Source organism: Microcebus murinus, unplaced genomic scaffold (assembly GCF_040939455.1).
Source record: "Microcebus murinus isolate Inina unplaced genomic scaffold, M.murinus_Inina_mat1.0 scaf077_hap2_Mmur4.0, whole genome shotgun sequence".
Lineage (NCBI taxonomy): Eukaryota > Metazoa > Chordata > Mammalia > Primates > Cheirogaleidae > Microcebus > Microcebus murinus.
The window spans coordinates 16,196-37,615 of record NW_027439023.1 but is presented as its reverse complement, the minus strand read 5'-3'; the positions used below and the strand labels follow the sequence as shown (position 1 = coordinate 37,615).

The 21,420-nt window shown below is 63.9% G+C and overlaps 6 pseudogenes; all 6 read left to right on the top strand.

The window, feature by feature from the left end:
• Positions 1-1,358: 1,358 nt before the first annotated feature.
• LOC142869439 (uncharacterized) lies at positions 1,359-1,481 on the top strand (annotated as a pseudogene).
• Positions 1,482-4,963: 3,482 nt separating this feature from the next.
• LOC142869438 (uncharacterized) lies at positions 4,964-5,086 on the top strand (annotated as a pseudogene).
• Positions 5,087-8,565: 3,479 nt separating this feature from the next.
• On the top strand, positions 8,566-8,688 carry LOC142869437 (uncharacterized; annotated as a pseudogene).
• Positions 8,689-12,169: 3,481 nt separating this feature from the next.
• LOC142869436 (uncharacterized) lies at positions 12,170-12,292 on the top strand (annotated as a pseudogene).
• Positions 12,293-15,776: 3,484 nt separating this feature from the next.
• On the top strand, positions 15,777-15,899 carry LOC142869435 (uncharacterized; annotated as a pseudogene).
• A 3,480-nt stretch (positions 15,900-19,379) lies between these two features.
• Positions 19,380-19,502, top strand: LOC142869434 (uncharacterized; annotated as a pseudogene).
• Positions 19,503-21,420: the final 1,918 nt, after the last annotated feature.

The following is a 21,420-nucleotide window of genomic DNA, read 5'->3' as shown; positions in this document are numbered from 1 at the left end:
TAGAGGAGCAGGAAGGGGAAGGGGGTGGCCATGCGAGGGGACACTTTGAGGCCAAGTCCCAGCTTCAGCCTGATCCTCCTGGGAACCCCGGGGTGTACGTCACACCTCCTGGTTGTCCCGCTCTGAGACAAGGAGCCGGGCTTCGCATTCCCACAGCAGCCAGTCGTGGGCTGAGGACACCTGGGGCGTTGGGAACTCCCTGGCTTCTCCTTGGTTTAACATCTGGAGCTGCTTGTGAATCGTGCCGCCACACACACCCGAGTGCAGGTGTCTTCCGCACAGACTGCGGGCCTCGCTCTTCTGAATGCCGCTAGCTGGCCACCCACCCACGGGAGAACCTGGTCAGGGTACTTTCTCTCAGGGGCAGACTCTTTTCCGGGTGGGCTACCGGTGTCTCTGTTTGCTCCTTTCTTTCTTCCATTTCGGGAAAGTCTTCCTTGCTGGGTGTGGAAATCTCCTATGCCTTCCCTCGCCTATTCTGTCAGCTTTCAAATTCTCTTTCAGTTGCCACCCTCACAGATGGATTAGGAAACTCTTTCCGGTGCACTCATTAGTGAAATGACCTCAAGGAAGCTGGAATCCAATATCTAATCGCCGATTTTTAGCGAGTCCACACGCCAGGGTGGTCGGGGTCCAATGCAGCCCCGGCCAGGCCCAGGCCCCTTGGACCGGGCCACAGGAGGACACAGAGGAGGGTCCCGGCCCCCACGGTCGCGGTGCCGGCAGTTCTCCAAGGGCTTGGGCGTTTTCCAGAGGTAGGAGATGGAGGGGACTGATTTCTTCAGCGCCCCACAAACCACGCCACCCCACCCCACCCCACCCCACCCATGGGACACATCCCCAGAGAGAGATGCCCCATACACTCGCTCCCCTCCCCCTTGCGCTGTGCCCCAGCCCTGGCCCGGGGGAATAGGCGGCAGCCCGCCCACAGGGCGGGGGGCACAGCTGAAAGGGGTTGTGGGGGAGGGCGGCCCCTGGCTGGGGTCAAAGGGCGAGCGCCCGGTGCCGGTGCGCGCGTGCGCAGTCAGCGGCGGCGACGCGCTGGGGGTGGGCAGCGGGTAGGTGAAGGAGGCCAGGCGAGGAGACGAGGGGGGCTGGGAGGGCTCCACCTTGGCGGGTCCAGCCGTGGAGGCGCATCTTGTGTGAGTGTGAGTGAGTGTGAGTGTGTGTGTGTGGAGAGAGAGACAGCCCCCCGCCCCGGCCGCCCGGCCCGGCCCGTCACCCCCGTCCCTCGGAGCCCGCCGGACCCGGCCGGCGAACTCAACAGGCCCGGCCGGGCGCGGGGCCTGGGGCGGGAGGAGGCGGCGGGGAAGCGCAGAGACGCTGGGATCTTGAGCGGGGCAGGGGCGCCCTCCGCCGTCTAGGGCCACACCACCCTGAACGCCCCCCGGTCTCCTCTGGTCTCGGAAGCTAAGCAGGGTCGGGCCTGGTTAGTACTTGGATGGGAGAAGACCGCCTGGGAATACCGGGTGCCGTAGGCTTCTTCTTCTTCTTTTTTTTTTTTTTTTGCCTCTTGTTCTGTCCCCTTTCTGGGAGCGCGGCGGCGGCCCGGGGTGGGGGTCACCCCCACCCTCAGCGCCCGCCGTGGGGTGCCTGGCGCCCCAGCCCGCACCGTGGGGCCTCCTCTTGTCCCAAGCCGCGACACCGCCGCCACGCGGCAGCATGCGTGGCATCTGGACTGTCAGGTCTCAGACCAAAGGTCTGCTCTGTGGGAACCGACACGCTGGAGGAAACCTTGAGAGTCTGAGAGGGGAGGGAGTTCCAGAAGGAGGCCAGGATGTCATTTTGAGGGAGTATGGGACCAGAACTCGTCCCGTTGCTTTTGGGGTTCTATGGGCTCCACGTAGGAATCTTTGGTGGTGGCAGCTGATGTTGGGGGATCCGGAGTCACACCCAGACCTGCTCCACAGGCCTCCTTTTACTTTTCTCTTTGGAGTCGTTATTTTTAAAAAGTGTCTCTTACCTCTCTCATTGCATTTTCTTTTCTCTCTCTTTTCAAGCAGATGATGGGAGTACAAGTATTCAGGTGACATGTGTTGCCCGTGCCCCCCTCCCCCCTGTGTTCTTATTCATTTACCTCTCATGTTGTTCCAGCGTATTGTGGGGGCACCAATGTTAAGGTCGGGTACGTTGCCCTCTCCCAGCCTCCCCCCTCGGGTCAGAGCTTCAAGTGCGCCCATCCCCCAGTCGGTGCGCACCCACCCCATTCCTAATGGAGGTGTATGCCCCTCCCCTCCCCCCACCCGCCCGACACCCACCCGATGATGAAGGTGATTCCTCTCTGTCCACTTAGGTGTCCATCCGTTCGTACCCATTTGCTGGTGAGCGCGCTCACGGGGCGCTCGTGTGTCCATTCTTGGGATACTTGGCTTACTGGAACGGGTTCCAGCTCTGGCCAGGAGAACACGAGAGGCGCCCTCTCACCGCTGCTCCTCACAGCCCAATGGCACTCCGTGGTGTCCACGCGCCACATTTTATTAATGCACTCCTGGATGGATGGGCACTCGGGTCGCTTCCACATCTTTGCGATTGTGTGAATTGTGCCCTAACTGTCACCCTAACCCTTACCCAGCCCGTGTCCTCTGCCCCTGCCTGACGCACTCCTCCCCGGCCAGGCCCAGGCCCGTCACTGTCCCGGGCCCCCGCCTGACCGGCTCCTTCCCGCCCGGCCTGTCACCGTCCTCTGCCCCTGCCTGACATGCTCCTTCCCGCCCGTCCGGCCTCTCACCGTCCTCGGCCCCTGCCTGACCGGCTCCTCCGTCGCCTGGGCCTTCCAAGGGCTTGGTGTGGACGCTGCTTCCAGGAAGCCCTCCAGAAACCCGGCAGCAGGGTGGCCGCAGCAGTCTCCAGCAGCCGTCCCTAAGTCGCGTGCGGGGCCCCCGCTGTGCCGCGGGGACCCAGCCTGGTGTCTTCCCTGAGGCCCTGCGGCTGCCGCTCCCCGCAAGGGGAGAGTCGCGGAGGTGGGGACCGCCTCCTGATGGGGACGTACACGCAGCTCTCCACGTCGGATTCCGGGGCTCTCTGTCCTGCCCGAAGGCCCAGCTGGCCTGCGGGTCCTTAGAGTGGCAAAAACATCCGAAAGCTGAGATTGAGGGTCCGGTGGGTGTCTGCGCTTTTGTGCTGGGCACCCCAGGGAGGCCCGGGGGCTGGCTGGACAACGCGGTCTGCTGGGCGGGGGGGGGGGGGTTAGAGGAGCAACTGATGCCCTTTGCACTTTGGGTAGCAAGAGTCTGAGGTGTCTCTGAGCCCTGTGCCATGTCGGGGGGGGGCGGGGGGGGGGAAGAGGAGGAGGAGGAGGAGGTGGGAAGGGCCGGGGCCTGCAGCCGTGTTCCCGGGGTGGCAGGGCAAGTGGCTTCTTCCACAGGCTGCTTGGCCTGGGCTCCCTGCACCTGGGCCTTTGGAGGACCGGCCCTGTGCTTGCCAACGCTTCCTGCAGGGACCCAGAGCTGGGAGGTTGCATCTCTCAGCCCTGGGTCGGGCAGAGCCCCAGCGGGCCATGCCCACAACCTCTCTCAGCACCGGTCCCCCAGAAGGCTCCTTGGGGACCAGGATTCTCTTGCGGTGACTCTTTAAGGTCTGGCCCCTGGATGGAGGGGCACCAGGAGTAGAGGAGCAGGAAGGGGAAGGGGGTGGCCATGCGAGGGGACACTTTGAGGCCAAGTCCCAGCTTCAGCCTGATCCTCCTGGGAACCCCGGGGTGTACGTCACACCTCCTGGTTGTCCCGCTCTGAGACAAGGAGCCGGGCTTCGCATTCCCACAGCAGCCAGTCGTGGGCTGAGGACACCTGGGGCGTTGGGAACTCCCTGGCTTCTCCTTGGTTTAACATCTGGAGCTGCTTGTGAATCGTGCCGCCACACACACCCGAGTGCAGGTGTCTTCCGCACAGACTGCGGGCCTCGCTCTTCTGAATGCCGCTAGCTGGCCACCCACCCACGGGAGAACCTGGTCAGGGTACTTTCTCTCAGGGGCAGACTCTTTTCCGGGCGGGCTACCGGTGTCTCTGTTTGCTCCTTTCTTTCTTCCATTTCGGGAAAGTCTTCCTTGCTGGGTGTGGAAATCTCCTATGCCTTCCCTCGCCTATTCTGTCAGCTTTCAAATTCTCTTTCAGTTGCCACCCTCACAGATGGATTAGGAAACTCTTTCCGGTGCACTCATTAGTGAAATGACCTCAAGGAAGCTGGAATCCAATATCTAATCGCCGATTTTTAGCGAGTCCACACGCCAGGGTGGTCGGGGTCCAATGCAGCCCCGGCCAGGCCCAGGCCCCTTGGACCGGGCCACAGGAGGACACAGAGGAGGGTCCCGGCCCCCACGGTCGCGGTGCCGGCAGTTCTCCAAGGGCTTGGGCGTTTTCCAGAGGTAGGAGATGGAGGGGACTGATTTCTTCAGCGCCCCACAAACCACGCCACCCCACCCCACCCCACCCCACCCATGGGACACATCCCCAGAGAGAGATGCCCCATACACTCGCTCCCCTCCCCCTTGCGCTGTGCCCCAGCCCTGGCCCGGGGGAATAGGCGGCAGCCCGCCCACAGGGCGGGGGGCACAGCTGAAAGGGGTTGTGGGGGAGGGCGGCCCCTGGCTGGGGTCAAAGGGCGAGCGCCCGGTGCCGGTGCGCGCGTGCGCAGTCAGCGGCGGCGACGCGCTGGGGGTGGGCAGCGGGTAGGTGAAGGAGGCCAGGCGAGGAGACGAGGGGGGCTGGGAGGGCTCCACCTTGGCGGGTCCAGCCGTGGAGGCGCATCTTGTGTGAGTGTGAGTGAGTGTGAGTGTGTGTGTGTGGAGAGAGAGACAGCCCCCCGCCCCGGCCGCCCGGCCCGGCCCGTCACCCCCGTCCCTCGGAGCCCGCCGGACCCGGCCGGCGAACTCAACAGGCCCGGCCGGGCGCGGGGCCTGGGGCGGGAGGAGGCGGCGGGGAAGCGCAGAGACGCTGGGATCTTGAGCGGGGCAGGGGCGCCCTCCGCCGTCTAGGGCCACACCACCCTGAACGCCCCCCGGTCTCCTCTGGTCTCGGAAGCTAAGCAGGGTCGGGCCTGGTTAGTACTTGGATGGGAGAAGACCGCCTGGGAATACCGGGTGCCGTAGGCTTCTTCTTCTTCTTTTTTTTTTTTTTTTGCCTCTTGTTCTGTCCCCTTTCTGGGAGCGCGGCGGCGGCCCGGGGTGGGGGTCACCCCCACCCTCAGCGCCCGCCGTGGGGTGCCTGGCGCCCCAGCCCGCACCGTGGGGCCTCCTCTTGTCCCAAGCCGCGACACCGCCGCCACGCGGCAGCATGCGTGGCATCTGGACTGTCAGGTCTCAGACCAAAGGTCTGCTCTGTGGGAACCGACACGCTGGAGGAAACCTTGAGAGTCTGAGAGGGGAGGGAGTTCCAGAAGGAGGCCAGGATGTCATTTTGAGGGAGTATGGGACCAGAACTCGTCCCGTTGCTTTTGGGGTTCTATGGGCTCCACGTAGGAATCTTTGGTGGTGGCAGCTGATGTTGGGGGATCCGGAGTCACACCCAGACCTGCTCCACAGGCCTCCTTTTACTTTTCTCTTTGGAGTCGTTATTTTTAAAAAGTGTCTCTTACCTCTCTCATTGCATTTTCTTTTCTCTCTCTTTTCAAGCAGATGATGGGAGTACAAGTATTCAGGTGACATGTGTTGCCCGTGCCCCCCTCCCCCCTGTGTTCTTATTCATTTACCTCTCATGTTGTTCCAGCGTATTGTGGGGGCACCAATGTTAAGGTCGGGTACGTTGCCCTCTCCCAGCCTCCCCCCTCGGGTCAGAGCTTCAAGTGCGCCCATCCCCCAGTCGGTGCGCACCCACCCCATTCCTAATGGAGGTGTATGCCCCTCCCCTCCCCCCACCCGCCCGACACCCACCCGATGATGAAGGTGATTCCTCTCTGTCCACTTAGGTGTCCATCCGTTCGTACCCATTTGCTGGTGAGCGCGCTCACGGGGCGCTCGTGTGTCCATTCTTGGGATACTTGGCTTACTGGAACGGGTTCCAGCTCTGGCCAGGAGAACACGAGAGGCGCCCTCTCACCGCTGCTCCTCACAGCCCAATGGCACTCCGTGGTGTCCACGCGCCACATTTTATTAATGCACTCCTGGATGGATGGGCACTCGGGTCGCTTCCACATCTTTGCGATTGTGTGAATTGTGCCCTAACTGTCACCCTAACCCTTACCCAGCCCGTGTCCTCTGCCCCTGCCTGACGCACTCCTCCCCGGCCAGGCCCAGGCCCGTCACTGTCCCGGGCCCCCGCCTGACCGGCTCCTTCCCGCCCGGCCTGTCACCGTCCTCTGCCCCTGCCTGACATGCTCCTTCCCGCCCGTCCGGCCTCTCACCGTCCTCGGCCCCTGCCTGACCGGCTCCTCCGTCGCCTGGGCCTTCCAAGGGCTTGGTGTGGACGCTGCTTCCAGGAAGCCCTCCAGAAACCCGGCAGCAGGGTGGCCGCAGCAGTCTCCAGCAGCCGTCCCTAAGTCGCGTGCGGGGCCCCCGCTGTGCCGCGGGGACCCAGCCTGGTGTCTTCCCTGAGGCCCTGCGGCTGCCGCTCCCCGCAAGGGGAGAGTCGCGGAGGTGGGGACCGCCTCCTGATGGGGACGTACACGCAGCTCTCCACGTCGGATTCCGGGGCTCTCTGTCCTGCCCGAAGGCCCAGCTGGCCTGCGGGTCCTTAGAGTGGCAAAAACATCCGAAAGCTGAGATTGAGGGTCCGGTGGGTGTCTGCGCTTTTGTGCTGGGCACCCCAGGGAGGCCCGGGGGCTGGCTGGACAACGCGGTCTGCTGGGCGGGGGGGGGGGTTAGAGGAGCAACTGATGCCCTTTGCACTTTGGGTAGCAAGAGTCTGAGGTGTCTCTGAGCCCTGTGCCATGTCGGGGGGGGGCGGGGGGGGGAAGAGGAGGAGGAGGAGGAGGTGGGAAGGGCCGGGGCCTGCAGCCGTGTTCCCGGGGTGGCAGGGCAAGTGGCTTCTTCCACAGGCTGCTTGGCCTGGGCTCCCTGCACCTGGGCCTTTGGAGGACCGGCCCTGTGCTTGCCAACGCTTCCTGCAGGGACCCAGAGCTGGGAGGTTGCATCTCTCAGCCCTGGGTCGGGCAGAGCCCCAGCGGGCCATGCCCACAACCTCTCTCAGCACCGGTCCCCCAGAAGGCTCCTTGGGGACCAGGATTCTCTTGCGGTGACTCTTTAAGGTCTGGCCCCTGGATGGAGGGGCACCAGGAGTAGAGGAGCAGGAAGGGGAAGGGGGTGGCCATGCGAGGGGACACTTTGAGGCCAAGTCCCAGCTTCAGCCTGATCCTCCTGGGAACCCCGGGGTGTACGTCACACCTCCTGGTTGTCCCGCTCTGAGACAAGGAGCCGGGCTTCGCATTCCCACAGCAGCCAGTCGTGGGCTGAGGACACCTGGGGCGTTGGGAACTCCCTGGCTTCTCCTTGGTTTAACATCTGGAGCTGCTTGTGAATCGTGCCGCCACACACACCCGAGTGCAGGTGTCTTCCGCACAGACTGCGGGCCTCGCTCTTCTGAATGCCGCTAGCTGGCCACCCACCCACGGGAGAACCTGGTCAGGGTACTTTCTCTCAGGGGCAGACTCTTTTCCGGGCGGGCTACCGGTGTCTCTGTTTGCTCGTTTCTTTCTTCCATTTCGGGAAAGTCTTCCTTGCTGGGTGTGGAAATCTCCTATGCCTTCCCTCGCCTATTCTGTCAGCTTTCAAATTCTCTTTCAGTTGCCACCCTCACAGATGGATTAGGAAACTCTTTCCGGTGCACTCATTAGTGAAATGACCTCAAGGAAGCTGGAATCCAATATCTAATCGCCGATTTTTAGCGAGTCCACACGCCAGGGTGGTCGGGGTCCAATGCAGCCCCGGCCAGGCCCAGGCCCCTTGGACCGGGCCACAGGAGGACACAGAGGAGGGTCCCGGCCCCCACGGTCGCGGTGCCGGCAGTTCTCCAAGGGCTTGGGCGTTTTCCAGAGGTAGGAGATGGAGGGGACTGATTTCTTCAGCGCCCCACAAACCACGCCACCCCACCCCACCCCACCCCACCCATGGGACACATCCCCAGAGAGAGATGCCCCATACACTCGCTCCCCTCCCCCTTGCGCTGTGCCCCAGCCCTGGCCCGGGGGAATAGGCGGCAGCCCGCCCACAGGGCGGGGGGCACAGCTGAAAGGGGTTGTGGGGGAGGGCGGCCCCTGGCTGGGGTCAAAGGGCGAGCGCCCGGTGCCGGTGCGCGCGTGCGCAGTCAGCGGCGGCGACGCGCTGGGGGTGGGCAGCGGGTAGGTGAAGGAGGCCAGGCGAGGAGACGAGGGGGGCTGGGAGGGCTCCACCTTGGCGGGTCCAGCCGTGGAGGCGCATCTTGTGTGAGTGTGAGTGAGTGTGAGTGTGTGTGTGTGGAGAGAGAGACAGCCCCCCGCCCCGGCCGCCCGGCCCGGCCCGTCACCCCCGTCCCTCGGAGCCCGCCGGACCCGGCCGGCGAACTCAACAGGCCCGGCCGGGCGCGGGGCCTGGGGCGGGAGGAGGCGGCGGGGAAGCGCAGAGACGCTGGGATCTTGAGCGGGGCAGGGGCGCCCTCCGCCGTCTAGGGCCACACCACCCTGAACGCCCCCCGGTCTCCTCTGGTCTCGGAAGCTAAGCAGGGTCGGGCCTGGTTAGTACTTGGATGGGAGAAGACCGCCTGGGAATACCGGGTGCCGTAGGCTTCTTCTTCTTCTTTTTTTTTTTTTTTTGCCTCTTGTTCTGTCCCCTTTCTGGGAGCGCGGCGGCGGCCCGGGGTGGGGGTCACCCCCACCCTCAGCGCCCGCCGTGGGGTGCCTGGCGCCCCAGCCCGCACCGTGGGGCCTCCTCTTGTCCCAAGCCGCGACACCGCCGCCACGCGGCAGCATGCGTGGCATCTGGACTGTCAGGTCTCAGACCAAAGGTCTGCTCTGTGGGAACCGACACGCTGGAGGAAACCTTGAGAGTCTGAGAGGGGAGGGAGTTCCAGAAGGAGGCCAGGATGTCATTTTGAGGGAGTATGGGACCAGAACTCGTCCCGTTGCTTTTGGGGTTCTATGGGCTCCACGTAGGAATCTTTGGTGGTGGCAGCTGATGTTGGGGGATCCGGAGTCACACCCAGACCTGCTCCACAGGCCTCCTTTTACTTTTCTCTTTGGAGTCGTTATTTTTAAAAAGTGTCTCTTACCTCTCTCATTGCATTTTCTTTTCTCTCTCTTTTCAAGCAGATGATGGGAGTACAAGTATTCAGGTGACATGTGTTGCCCGTGCCCCCCTCCCCCCTGTGTTCTTATTCATTTACCTCTCATGTTGTTCCAGCGTATTGTGGGGGCACCAATGTTAAGGTCGGGTACGTTGCCCTCTCCCAGCCTCCCCCCTCGGGTCAGAGCTTCAAGTGCGCCCATCCCCCAGTCGGTGCGCACCCACCCCATTCCTAATGGAGGTGTATGCCCCTCCCCTCCCCCCACCCGCCCGACACCCACCCGATGATGAAGGTGATTCCTCTCTGTCCACTTAGGTGTCCATCCGTTCGTACCCATTTGCTGGTGAGCGCGCTCACGGGGCGCTCGTGTGTCCATTCTTGGGATACTTGGCTTACTGGAACGGGTTCCAGCTCTGGCCAGGAGAACACGAGAGGCGCCCTCTCACCGCTGCTCCTCACAGCCCAATGGCACTCCGTGGTGTCCACGCGCCACATTTTATTAATGCACTCCTGGATGGATGGGCACTCGGGTCGCTTCCACATCTTTGCGATTGTGTGAATTGTGCCCTAACTGTCACCCTAACCCTTACCCAGCCCGTGTCCTCTGCCCCTGCCTGACGCACTCCTCCCCGGCCAGGCCCAGGCCCGTCACTGTCCCGGGCCCCCGCCTGACCGGCTCCTTCCCGCCCGGCCTGTCACCGTCCTCTGCCCCTGCCTGACATGCTCCTTCCCGCCCGTCCGGCCTCTCACCGTCCTCGGCCCCTGCCTGACCGGCTCCTCCGTCGCCTGGGCCTTCCAAGGGCTTGGTGTGGACGCTGCTTCCAGGAAGCCCTCCAGAAACCCGGCAGCAGGGTGGCCGCAGCAGTCTCCAGCAGCCGTCCCTAAGTCGCGTGCGGGGCCCCCGCTGTGCCGCGGGGACCCAGCCTGGTGTCTTCCCTGAGGCCCTGCGGCTGCCGCTCCCCGCAAGGGGAGAGTCGCGGAGGTGGGGACCGCCTCCTGATGGGGACGTACACGCAGCTCTCCACGTCGGATTCCGGGGCTCTCTGTCCTGCCCGAAGGCCCAGCTGGCCTGCGGGTCCTTAGAGTGGCAAAAACATCCGAAAGCTGAGATTGAGGGTCCGGTGGGTGTCTGCGCTTTTGTGCTGGGCACCCCAGGGAGGCCCGGGGGCTGGCTGGACAACGCGGTCTGCTGGGCGGGGGGGGGGGGTTAGAGGAGCAACTGATGCCCTTTGCACTTTGGGTAGCAAGAGTCTGAGGTGTCTCTGAGCCCTGTGCCATGTCAGGGGGGGGCGGGGGGGGGGAAGAGGAGGAGGAGGAGGAGGTGGGAAGGGCCGGGGCCTGCAGCCGTGTTCCCGGGGTGGCAGGGCAAGTGGCTTCTTCCACAGGCTGCTTGGCCTGGGCTCCCTGCACCTGGGCCTTTGGAGGACCGGCCCTGTGCTTGCCAACGCTTCCTGCAGGGACCCAGAGCTGGGAGGTTGCATCTCTCAGCCCTGGGTCGGGCAGAGCCCCAGCGGGCCATGCCCACAACCTCTCTCAGCACCGGTCCCCCAGAAGGCTCCTTGGGGACCAGGATTCTCTTGCGGTGACTCTTTAAGGTCTGGCCCCTGGATGGAGGGGCACCAGGAGTAGAGGAGCAGGAAGGGGAAGGGGGTGGCCATGCGAGGGGACACTTTGAGGCCAAGTCCCAGCTTCAGCCTGATCCTCCTGGGAACCCCGGGGTGTACGTCACACCTCCTGGTTGTCCCGCTCTGAGACAAGGAGCCGGGCTTCGCATTCCCACAGCAGCCAGTCGTGGGCTGAGGACACCTGGGGCGTTGGGAACTCCCTGGCTTCTCCTTGGTTTAACATCTGGAGCTGCTTGTGAATCGTGCCGCCACACACACCCGAGTGCAGGTGTCTTCCGCACAGACTGCGGGCCTCGCTCTTCTGAATGCCGCTAGCTGGCCACCCACCCACGGGTGAACCTGGTCAGGGTACTTTCTCTCAGGGGCAGACTCTTTTCCGGGCGGGCTACCGGTGTCTCTGTTTGCTCCTTTCTTTCTTCCATTTCGGGAAAGTCTTCCTTGCTGGGTGTGGAAATCTCCTATGCCTTCCCTCGCCTATTCTGTCAGCTTTCAAATTCTCTTTCAGTTGCCACCCTCACAGATGGATTAGGAAACTCTTTCCGGTGCACTCATTAGTGAAATGACCTCAAGGAAGCTGGAATCCAATATCTAATCGCCGATTTTTAGCGAGTCCACACGCCAGGGTGGTCGGGGTCCAATGCAGCCCCGGCCAGGCCCAGGCCCCTTGGACCGGGCCACAGGAGGACACAGAGGAGGGTCCCGGCCCCCACGGTCGCGGTGCCGGCAGTTCTCCAAGGGCTTGGGCGTTTTCCAGAGGTAGGAGATGGAGGGGACTGATTTCTTCAGCGCCCCACAAACCACGCCACCCCACCCCACCCCACCCCACCCATGGGACACATCCCCAGAGAGAGATGCCCCATACACTCGCTCCCCTCCCCCTTGCGCTGTGCCCCAGCCCTGGCCCGGGGGAATAGGCGGCAGCCCGCCCACAGGGCGGGGGGCACAGCTGAAAGGGGTTGTGGGGGAGGGCGGCCCCTGGCTGGGGTCAAAGGGCGAGCGCCCGGTGCCGGTGCGCGCGTGCGCAGTCAGCGGCGGCGACGCGCTGGGGGTGGGCAGCGGGTAGGTGAAGGAGGCCAGGCGAGGAGACGAGGGGGGCTGGGAGGGCTCCACCTTGGCGGGTCCAGCCGTGGAGGCGCATCTTGTGTGAGTGTGAGTGAGTGTGAGTGTGTGTGTGTGGAGAGAGAGACAGCCCCCCGCCCCGGCCGCCCGGCCCGGCCCGTCACCCCCGTCCCTCGGAGCCCGCCGGACCCGGCCGGCGAACTCAACAGGCCCGGCCGGGCGCGGGGCCTGGGGCGGGAGGAGGCGGCGGGGAAGCGCAGAGACGCTGGGATCTTGAGCGGGGCAGGGGCGCCCTCCGCCGTCTAGGGCCACACCACCCTGAACGCCCCCCGGTCTCCTCTGGTCTCGGAAGCTAAGCAGGGTCGGGCCTGGTTAGTACTTGGATGGGAGAAGACCGCCTGGGAATACCGGGTGCCGTAGGCTTCTTCTTCTTCTTTTTTTTTTTTTTTTTGCCTCTTGTTCTGTCCCCTTTCTGGGAGCGCGGCGGCGGCCCGGGGTGGGGGTCACCCCCACCCTCAGCGCCCGCCGTGGGGTGCCTGGCGCCCCAGCCCGCACCGTGGGGCCTCCTCTTGTCCCAAGCCGCGACACCGCCGCCACGCGGCAGCATGCGTGGCATCTGGACTGTCAGGTCTCAGACCAAAGGTCTGCTCTGTGGGAACCGACACGCTGGAGGAAACCTTGAGAGTCTGAGAGGGGAGGGAGTTCCAGAAGGAGGCCAGGATGTCATTTTGAGGGAGTATGGGACCAGAACTCGTCCCGTTGCTTTTGGGGTTCTATGGGCTCCACGTAGGAATCTTTGGTGGTGGCAGCTGATGTTGGGGGATCCGGAGTCACACCCAGACCTGCTCCACAGGCCTCCTTTTACTTTTCTCTTTGGAGTCGTTATTTTTAAAAAGTGTCTCTTACCTCTCTCATTGCATTTTCTTTTCTCTCTCTTTTCAAGCAGATGATGGGAGTACAAGTATTCAGGTGACATGTGTTGCCCGTGCCCCCCTCCCCCCTGTGTTCTTATTCATTTACCTCTCATGTTGTTCCAGCGTATTGTGGGGGCACCAATGTTAAGGTCGGGTACGTTGCCCTCTCCCAGCCTCCCCCCTCGGGTCAGAGCTTCAAGTGCGCCCATCCCCCAGTCGGTGCGCACCCACCCCATTCCTAATGGAGGTGTATGCCCCTCCCCTCCCCCCACCCGCCCGACACCCACCCGATGATGAAGGTGATTCCTCTCTGTCCACTTAGGTGTCCATCCGTTCGTACCCATTTGCTGGTGAGCGCGCTCACGGGGCGCTCGTGTGTCCATTCTTGGGATACTTGGCTTACTGGAACGGGTTCCAGCTCTGGCCAGGAGAACACGAGAGGCGCCCTCTCACCGCTGCTCCTCACAGCCCAATGGCACTCCGTGGTGTCCACGCGCCACATTTTATTAATGCACTCCTGGATGGATGGGCACTCGGGTCGCTTCCACATCTTTGCGATTGTGTGAATTGTGCCCTAACTGTCACCCTAACCCTTACCCAGCCCGTGTCCTCTGCCCCTGCCTGACGCACTCCTCCCCGGCCAGGCCCAGGCCCGTCACTGTCCCGGGCCCCCGCCTGACCGGCTCCTTCCCGCCCGGCCTGTCACCGTCCTCTGCCCCTGCCTGACATGCTCCTTCCCGCCCGTCCGGCCTCTCACCGTCCTCGGCCCCTGCCTGACCGGCTCCTCCGTCGCCTGGGCCTTCCAAGGGCTTGGTGTGGACGCTGCTTCCAGGAAGCCCTCCAGAAACCCGGCAGCAGGGTGGCCGCAGCAGTCTCCAGCAGCCGTCCCTAAGTCGCGTGCGGGGCCCCCGCTGTGCCGCGGGGACCCAGCCTGGTGTCTTCCCTGAGGCCCTGCGGCTGCCGCTCCCCGCAAGGGGAGAGTCGCGGAGGTGGGGACCGCCTCCTGATGGGGACGTACACGCAGCTCTCCACGTCGGATTCCGGGGCTCTCTGTCCTGCCCGAAGGCCCAGCTGGCCTGCGGGTCCTTAGAGTGGCAAAAACATCCGAAAGCTGAGATTGAGGGTCCGGTGGGTGTCTGCGCTTTTGTGCTGGGCACCCCAGGGAGGCCCGGGGGCTGGCTGGACAACGCGGTCTGCTGGGCGGGGGGGGGGGGGGTTAGAGGAGCAACTGATGCCCTTTGCACTTTGGGTAGCAAGAGTCTGAGGTGTCTCTGAGCCCTGTGCCATGTCGGGGGGGGGCGGGGGGGGGGAAGAGGAGGAGGAGGAGGAGGTGGGAAGGGCCGGGGCCTGCAGCCGTGTTCCCGGGGTGGCAGGGCAAGTGGCTTCTTCCACAGGCTGCTTGGCCTGGGCTCCCTGCACCTGGGCCTTTGGAGGACCGGCCCTGTGCTTGCCAACGCTTCCTGCAGGGACCCAGAGCTGGGAGGTTGCATCTCTCAGCCCTGGGTCGGGCAGAGCCCCAGCGGGCCATGCCCACAACCTCTCTCAGCACCGGTCCCCCAGAAGGCTCCTTGGGGACCAGGATTCTCTTGCGGTGACTCTTTAAGGTCTGGCCCCTGGATGGAGGGGCACCAGGAGTAGAGGAGCAGGAAGGGGAAGGGGGTGGCCATGCGAGGGGACACTTTGAGGCCAAGTCCCAGCTTCAGCCTGATCCTCCTGGGAACCCCGGGGTGTACGTCACACCTCCTGGTTGTCCCGCTCTGAGACAAGGAGCCGGGCTTCGCATTCCCACAGCAGCCAGTCGTGGGCTGAGGACACCTGGGGCGTTGGGAACTCCCTGGCTTCTCCTTGGTTTAACATCTGGAGCTGCTTGTGAATCGTGCCGCCACACACACCCGAGTGCAGGTGTCTTCCGCACAGACTGCGGGCCTCGCTCTTCTGAATGCCGCTAGCTGGCCACCCACCCACGGGTGAACCTGGTCAGGGTACTTTCTCTCAGGGGCAGACTCTTTTCCGGGCGGGCTACCGGTGTCTCTGTTTGCTCCTTTCTTTCTTCCATTTCGGGAAAGTCTTCCTTGCTGGGTGTGGAAATCTCCTATGCCTTCCCTCGCCTATTCTGTCAGCTTTCAAATTCTCTTTCAGTTGCCACCCTCACAGATGGATTAGGAAACTCTTTCCGGTGCACTCATTAGTGAAATGACCTCAAGGAAGCTGGAATCCAATATCTAATCGCCGATTTTTAGCGAGTCCACACGCCAGGGTGGTCGGGGTCCAATGCAGCCCCGGCCAGGCCCAGGCCCCTTGGACCGGGCCACAGGAGGACACAGAGGAGGGTCCCGGCCCCCACGGTAGCGGTGCCGGCAGTTCTCCAAGGGCTTGGGCGTTTTCCAGAGGTAGGAGATGGAGGGGACTGATTTCTTCAGCGCCCCACAAACCACGCCACCCCACCCCACCCCACCCCACCCATGGGACACATCCCCAGAGAGAGATGCCCCATACACTCGCTCCCCTCCCCCTTGCGCTGTGCCCCAGCCCTGGCCCGGGGGAATAGGCGGCAGCCCGCCCACAGGGCGGGGGGCACAGCTGAAAGGGGTTGTGGGGGAGGGCGGCCCCTGGCTGGGGTCAAAGGGCGAGCGCCCGGTGCCGGTGCGCGCGTGCGCAGTCAGCGGCGGCGACGCGCTGGGGGTGGGCAGCGGGTAGGTGAAGGAGGCCAGGCGAGGAGACGAGGGGGGCTGGGAGGGCTCCACCTTGGCGGGTCCAGCCGTGGAGGCGCATCTTGTGTGAGTGTGAGTGAGTGTGAGTGTGTGTGTGTGGAGAGAGAGACAGCCCCCCGCCCCGGCCGCCCGGCCCGGCCCGTCACCCCCGTCCCTCGGAGCCCGCCGGACCCGGCCGGCGAACTCAACAGGCCCGGCCGGGCGCGGGGCCTGGGGCGGGAGGAGGCGGCGGGGAAGCGCAGAGACGCTGGGATCTTGAGCGGGGCAGGGGCGCCCTCCGCCGTCTAGGGCCACACCACCCTGAACGCCCCCCGGTCTCCTCTGGTCTCGGAAGCTAAGCAGGGTCGGGCCTGGTTAGTACTTGGATGGGAGAAGACCGCCTGGGAATACCGGGTGCCGTAGGCTTCTTCTTCTTCTTTTTTTTTTTTTTTTGCCTCTTGTTCTGTCCCCTTTCTGGGAGCGCGGCGGCGGCCCGGGGTGGGGGTCACCCCCACCCTCAGCGCCCGCCGTGGGGTGCCTGGCGCCCCAGCCCGCACCGTGGGGCCTCCTCTTGTCCCAAGCCGCGACACCGCCGCCACGCGGCAGCATGCGTGGCATCTGGACTGTCAGGTCTCAGACCAAAGGTCTGCTCTGTGGGAACCGACACGCTGGAGGAAACCTTGAGAGTCTGAGAGGGGAGGGAGTTCCAGAAGGAGGCCAGGATGTCATTTTGAGGGAGTATGGGACCAGAACTCGTCCCGTTGCTTTTGGGGTTCTATGGGCTCCACGTAGGAATCTTTGGTGGTGGCAGCTGATGTTGGGGGATCCGGAGTCACACCCAGACCTGCTCCACAGGCCTCCTTTTACTTTTCTCTTTGGAGTCGTTATTTTTAAAAAGTGTCTCTTACCTCTCTCATTGCATTTTCTTTTCTCTCTCTTTTCAAGCAGATGATGGGAGTACAAGTATTCAGGTGACATGTGTTGCCCGTGCCCCCCTCCCCCCTGTGTTCTTATTCATTTACCTCTCATGTTGTTCCAGCGTATTGTGGGGGCACCAATGTTAAGGTCGGGTACGTTGCCCTCTCCCAGCCTCCCCCCTCGGGTCAGAGCTTCAAGTGCGCCCATCCCCCAGTCGGTGCGCACCCACCCCATTCCTAATGGAGGTGTATGCCCCTCCCCTCCCCCCACCCGCCCGACACCCACCCGATGATGAAGGTGATTCCTCTCTGTCCACTTAGGTGTCCATCCGTTCGTACCCATTTGCTGGTGAGCGCGCTCACGGGGCGCTCGTGTGTCCATTCTTGGGATACTTGGCTTACTGGAACGGGTTCCAGCTCTGGCCAGGAGAACACGAGAGGCGCCCTCTCACCGCTGCTCCTCACAGCCCAATGGCACTCCGTGGTGTCCACGCGCCACATTTTATTAATGCACTCCTGGATGGATGGGCACTCGGGTCGCTTCCACATCTTTGCGATTGTGTGAATTGTGCCCTAACTGTCACCCTAACCCTTACCCAGCCCGTGTCCTCTGCCCCTGCCTGACGCACTCCTCCCCGGCCAGGCCCAGGCCCGTCACTGTCCCGGGCCCCCGCCTGACCGGCTCCTTCCCGCCCGGCCTGTCACCGTCCTCTGCCCCTGCCTGACATGCTCCTTCCCGCCCGTCCGGCCTCTCACCGTCCTCGGCCCCTGCCTGACCGGCTCCTCCGTCGCCTGGGCCTTCCAAGGGCTTGGTGTGGACGCTGCTTCCAGGAAGCCCTCCAGAAACCCGGCAGCAGGGTGGCCGCAGCAGTCTCCAGCAGCCGTCCCTAAGTCGCGTGCGGGGCCCCCGCTGTGCCGCGGGGACCCAGCCTGGTGTCTTCCCTGAGGCCCTGCGGCTGCCGCTCCCCGCAAGGGGAGAGTCGCGGAGGTGGGGACCGCCTCCTGATGGGGACGTACACGCAGCTCTCCACGTCGGATTCCGGGGCTCTCTGTCCTGCCCGAAGGCCCAGCTGGCCTGCGGGTCCTTAGAGTGGCAAAAACATCCGAAAGCTGAGATTGAGGGTCCGGTGGGTGTCTGCGCTTTTGTGCTGGGCACCCCAGGGAGGCCCGGGGGCTGGCTGGACAACGCGGTCTGCTGGGCGGGGGGGGGGGGGTTAGAGGAGCAACTGATGCCCTTTGCACTTTGGGTAGCAAGAGTCTGAGGTGTCTCTGAGCCCTGTGCCATGTCGGGGGGGGGCGGGGGGGGAAGAGGAGGAGGAGGAGGAGGTGGGAAGGGCCGGGGCCTGCAGTCGTGTTCCCGGGGTGGCAGGGCAAGTGGCTTCTTCCACAGGCTGCTTGGCCTGGGCTCCCTGCACCTGGGCCTTTGGAGGACCGGCCCTGTGCTTGCCAACGCTTCCTGCAGGGACCCAGAGCTGGGAGGTTGCATCTCTCAGCCCTGGGTCGGGCAGAGCCCCAGCGGGCCATGCCCACAACCTCTCTCAGCACCGGTCCCCCAGAAGGCTCCTTGGGGACCAGGATTCTCTTGCGGTGACTCTTTAAGGTCTGGCCCCTGGATGGAGGGGCACCAGGAGTAGAGGAGCAGGAAGGGGAAGGGGGTGGCCATGCGAGGGGACACTTTGAGGCCAAGTCCCAGCTTCAGCCTGATCCTCCTGGGAACCCCGGGGTGTACGTCACACCTCCTGGTTGTCCCGCTCTGAGACAAGGAGCCGGGCTTCGCATTCCCACAGCAGCCAGTCGTGGGCTGAGGACACCTGGGGCGTTGGGAACTCCCTGGCTTCTCCTTGGTTTAACATCTGGAGCTGCTTGTGAATCGTGCCGCCACACACACCCGAGTGCAGGTGTCTTCCGCACAGACTGCGGGCCTCGCTCTTCTGAATGCCGCTAGCTGGCCACCCACCCACGGGTGAACCTGGTCAGGGTACTTTCTCTCAGGGGCAGACTCTTTTCCGGGCGGGCTACCGGTGTCTCTGTTTGCTCCTTTCTTTCTTCCATTTCGGGAAAGTCTTCCTTGCTGGGTGTGGAAATCTCCTATGCCTTCCCTCGCCTATTCTGTCAGCTTTCAAATTCTCTTTCAGTTGCCACCCTCACAGATGGATTAGGAAACTCTTTCCGGTGCACTCATTAGTGAAATGACCTCAAGGAAGCTGGAATCCAATATCTAATCGCCGATTTTTAGCGAGTCCACACGCCAGGGTGGTCGGGGTCCAATGCAGCCCCGGCCAGGCCCAGGCCCCTTGGACCGGGCCACAGGAGGACACAGAGGAGGGTCCCGGCCCCCACGGTCGCGGTGCCGGCAGTTCTCCAAGGGCTTGGGCGTTTTCCAGAGGTAGGAGATGGAGGGGACTGATTTCTTCAGCGCCCCACAAACCACGCCACCCCACCCCACCCCACCCCACCCATGGGACACATCCCCAGAGAGAGATGCCCCATACACTCGCTCCCCTCCCCCTTGCGCTGTGCCCCAGCCCTGGCCCGGGGGAATAGGCGGCAGCCCGCCCACAGGGCGGGGGGCACAGCTGAAAGGGGTTGTGGGGGAGGGCGGCCCCTGGCTGGGGTCAAAGGGCGAGCGCCCGGTGCCGGTGCGCGCGTGCGCAGTCAGCGGCGGCGACGCGCTGGGGGTGGGCAGCGGGTAGGTGAAGGAGGCCAGGCGAGGAGACGAGGGGGGCTGGGAGGGCTCCACCTTGGCGGGTCCAGCCGTGGAGGCGCATCTTGTGTGAGTGTGAGTGAGTGTGAGTGTGTGTGTGTGGAGAGAGAGACAGCCCCCCGCCCCGGCCGCCCGGCCCGGCCCGTCACCCCCGTCCCTCGGAGCCCGCCGGACCCGGCCGGCGAACTCAACAGGCCCGGCCGGGCGCGGGGCCTGGGGCGGGAGGAGGCGGCGGGGAAGCGCAGAGACGCTGGGATCTTGAGCGGGGCAGGGGCGCCCTCCGCCGTCTAGGGCCACACCACCCTGAACGCCCCCCGGTCTCCTCTGGTCTCGGAAGCTAAGCAGGGTCGGGCCTGGTTAGTACTTGGATGGGAGAAGACCGCCTGGGAATACCGGGTGCCGTAGGCTTCTTCTTCTTCTTTTTTTTTTTTTTTGCCTCTTGTTCTGTCCCCTTTCTGGGAGCGCGGCGGCGGCCCGGGGTGGGGGTCACCCCCACCCTCAGCGCCCGCCGTGGGGTGCCTGGCGCCCCAGCCCGCACCGTGGGGCCTCCTCTTGTCCCAAGCCGCGACACCGCCGCCACGCGGCAGCATGCGTGGCATCTGGACTGTCAGGTCTCAGACCAAAGGTCTGCTCTGTGGGAACCGACACGCTGGAGGAAACCTTGAGAGTCTGAGAGGGGAGGGAGTTCCAGAAGGAGGCCAGGATGTCATTTTGAGGGAGTATGGGACCAGAACTCGTCCCGTTGCTTTTGGGGTTCTATGGGCTCCACGTAGGAATCTTTGGTGGTGGCAGCTGATGTTGGGGGATCCGGAGTCACACCCAGACCTGCTCCACAGGCCTCCTTTTACTTTTCTCTTTGGAGTCGTTATTTTTAAAAAGTGTCTCTTACCTCTCTCATTGCATTTTCTTTTCTCTCTCTTTTCAAGCAGATGATGGGAGTACAAGTATTCAGGTGACATGTGTTGCCCGTGCCCCCCTCCCCCCTGTGTTCTTATTCATTTACCTCTCATGTTGTTCCAGCGTATTGTGGGGGCACCAATGTTAAGGTCGGGTACGTTGCCCTCTCCCAGCCTCCCCCCTCGGGTCAGAGCTTCAAGTGCGCCCATCCCCCAGTCGGTGCGCACCCACCCCATTCCTAATGGAGGTGTATGCCCCTCCCCTCCCCCCACCCGCCCGACACCCACCCGATGATGAAGGTGATTCCTCTCTGTCCACTTAGGTGTCCATCCGTTCGTACCCATTTGCTGGTGAGCGCGCTCACGGGGCGCTCGTGTGTCCATTCTTGAGATACTTGGCTTACTGGAACGGGTTCCAGCTCTGGCCAGGAGAACACGAGAGGCGCCCTCTCACCGCTGCTCCTCACAGCCCAATGGCACTCCGTGGTGTCCACGCGCCACATTTTATTAATGCACTCCTGGATGGATGGGCACTCGGGTCGCTTCCACATCTTTGCGATTGTGTGAATTGTGCCCTAACTGTCACCCTAACCCTTACCCAGCCCGTGTCCTCTGCCCCTGCCTGACGCACTCCTCCCCGGCCAGGCCCAGGCCCGTCACTGTCCCGGGCCCCCGCCTGACCGGCTCCTTCCCGCCCGGCCTGTCACCGTCCTCTGCCCCTGCCTGACATGCTCCTTCCCGCCCGTCCGGCCTCTCACCGTCCTCGGCCCCTGCCTGACCGGCTCCTCCGTCGCCTGGGCCTTCCAAGGGCTTGGTGTGGACGCTGCTTCCAGGAAGCCCTCCAGAAACCCGGCAGCAGGGTGGCCGCAGCAGTCTCCAGCAGCCGTCCCTAAGTCGCGTGCGGGGCCCCCGCTGTGCCGCGGGGACCCAGCCTGGTGTCTTCCCTGAGGCCCTGCGGCTGCCGCTCCCCGCAAGGGGAGAGTCGCGGAGGTGGGGACCGCCTCCTGATGGGGACGTACACGCAGCTCTCCACGTCGGATTCCGGGGCTCTCTGTCCTGCCCGAAGGCCCAGCTGGCCTGCGGGTCCTTAGAGTGGCAAAAACATCCGAAAGCTGAGATTGAGGGTCCGGTGGGTGTCTGCGCTTTTGTGCTGGGCACCCCAGGGAGGCCCGGGGGCTGGCTGGACAACGCGGTCTGCTGGGCGGGGGGGGGGGGTTAGAGGAGCAACTGATGCCCTTTGCACTTTGGGTAGCAAGAGTCTGAGGTGTCTCTGAGCCCTGTGCCATGTCGGGGGGGGGCGGGGGGGGAAGAGGAGGAGGAGGAGGAGGTGGGAAGGGCCGGGGCCTGCAGTCGTGTTCCCGGGGTGGCAGGGCAAGTGGCTTCTTCCACAGGCTGCTTGGCCTGGGCTCCCTGCACCTGGGCCTTTGGAG